The sequence below is a fragment of the Nesoenas mayeri genome, assembly GCF_963082525.1.
Source record: "Nesoenas mayeri genome assembly, chromosome: 1".
NCBI lineage: Eukaryota > Metazoa > Chordata > Aves > Columbiformes > Columbidae > Nesoenas > Nesoenas mayeri.
In genome coordinates, this window is record NC_137541.1 from 190715194 (window position 1) to 190717822 (window position 2629).

Sequence of the window (2629 nt, forward strand, 5' to 3'; positions counted from 1 at the left end):
CTCTCGCCAAACACCAGCTTTCACCTGGTTAAGAAAGCACCTCCAAGACCTGCGTTCTTCAAAGTATCAGGTCTCATAGTTTTTGTTGTTTGTTTGTTGTTTTTTTTAACTATGTATTCATATGCTTTAAAGCTTAGCACTGCTGTGGAATGTTGGGAGCGTTTGTGGTTGCTGCTTGTCAGGTGAATGGTCATTTGCCAGCACACAGGTAAGACCAGCAGATGCTTCTGCTGGCTCAGCAAAGGGATTCCCAGGTTTAGCCATAGAACTATTTGGTGCAAGTACTTGAATGGCTTGAAAAGAATGGATGTCTCCAAAGAGCCGTCCTACCTCTTTGCCTCAGAAATCACCAACGGTGTGGCTGCAATAGTGGAGCACAAGAGAGCCCAGCTCTGACAACAAGGGGGAACCCTATTTTCCTCTCCCCACATCAGTTTTGTGTGCCAGCTGTGCGTGGTGTTAGCAAAGGATTTGGCCATGACACCTTGGTTTGGTGTCAGTGGGTGGAGGAGTGTTTGTGCCCCAGGAAGGGGAAGCACAGGAACATCCTCAGTGGCTTGAACTTCACTGGTGAGCAGTTCCTGGTGTCTGCCCCCTGCCCAGGGGAGCGTGTGGGAGTGCACAGGGGCTCCTCAGTCCCAGTGGTCCCAGTGCAATGTGCAGCCCAGAAAACACCTCTAAGATCAAGAGTCCAGCTTGCTAAGAGGAGCTTTCCATTTGAGGCTGGAGATTGTTTCCAGAACCTGGCCATTGTGAAAGGCGGGAAACTTGGAATTGAGCCCAGGGTCTGTATTTGGTTGGCAATGCCTTGGTTTTGCTGTAGGATTATTTTTTTTTTTTAATTCTCTCTAATAGCTTTCCCCAGCCAAATTCGCTACCCTAAAAAAGGCTTGTTAAAGCATCAGGAAGGTGGGCCATGCCCATGTAGTGCCACTGATTTAAAATCATGCTTCAGCTTGTACTGATAAACAAATCATAGAATCACAGAGTAGTTTGGGTTGGAAGGGACCTTCAAAGGTCATCTAGTCCAACGCCCCTGCCATGGGCAGGGACATCTTCAACTAGATCAGGTTGCTCAAAGCCCCATCCAGCCTGACCTCAAACACCTCCAGGCATGGGGCATCCCAAATATATAGTGCAGAAATCCCTTCTCCCAACCTGAGTGGATGCTCATTGTCCTAGGTGTCCCCCACCATACTGCCTCTGGACACCGGATGATCTTTAATCTGTTTATCAGCATGTCTCTCACTGACAAAGGGACAGGCTCTTGTCCCAGTCGTTCAATTGGACGGCTGAAGAACAGACCCCTGCATGGTTTGATCATGGTCTCACTGGGCATCTAGTGCAGCAGAAAGGGGAACCAGACCATCTCCTGGATTACACAGCCAGACTGTGAACCATCTCTCACAGGTTTACAGAGAAACCTTATAGCCTTTCTGCTCACTGAGGAGTTTTAATCTTGGCCTCCTTCTAGTAAACTGGGAGACACTTCTTGCCAGGGTTGGAATTGGAGGGAGTGAAGGCAACGTGTGCATTGTGTTCTGGGTGCATTTTGGGGTGTGTTTTGAGTGCAGTTCCCTCACAGAATGAAATTAAACGCTGCTCCAGCCAATGGGTCCTAACCATCTGCCTTTGCTCTTCGTGTGGATACGAAGCCTTACTTAAGCAGGATGAGAAGAATATCAAAAGCCACTAGGTTGAGGTCTGTTTTGTTTAAACACAAGCAGTGTTTAAACAGCTCTACACACTCCGCAGCCTCCCAAAAAGCACTGAATATGTGGTGGGAAGGGGAGAAGATTGTACATTGTACCAAAAGTGTAAGGATGTTTTTCCCTACCTTGGGTACCAGCTTCTGAGCAATTCAGACATTCAGCAATGACCATTTGGGGGTGAATTCTGACTGGAAGTGTATTTCCAAAGAAAATTATTTGAAAATTATTTAAAAATATGCAGATTTCTTGCTGTAAGTATTTTTTTTATATATATATAAATGTTAACTTATTTTTGTTGTCTACTTAGGCATCTGTTCTGGTATTTATATCTCTTAACTTCGTTTCAGCTTTTGTGGCATATAATAGCAGCACGTAGAAGAAGGGAAGGTCTTGATGGGGGTCAGTTTTCTTCAGTTGCCTTTTCTCTGAAAAGGTTCATAGGAACACCTTTCTGTGTCACCAGATTTGGTATTTACATGTGCCATTACCTGTAGCAGCCCCAGCACCACCTGCTGCAAATTTGCTAGTGGAGACGGGGATCTTTAGCCCCATCTCTCACTTCTCCACCGTGACTTCTTCAGCCCATCGGTTCCCTGGTTGTGGGTGCTGCCGTCTCTTGTGTGTTGCTGCTCACCAGATACAAGGAGGTGGAGGGACCCTACAGCCTTGTGCAGTGACAGGGCGGTGTAGGTGTCTCCCTGGCTCTCTGTCTACCTGCTTCCCCTTTGTCCAGCTGGACCTGGGGACCTCCTGGTCTCCTCATTGTGTGACGTGACTCAGAGAGTGGACCGGTGAGCAGGTGATGAGTTCAGCACGGCTGCGTGCTCCTGCCCCATCCCCTCCTGGCTGCATCCACCGCTTGCTTGTATGTTTTGTAAACTGAAAGGCAAAATTTAACTGCTATTTTTTGGGGTTTT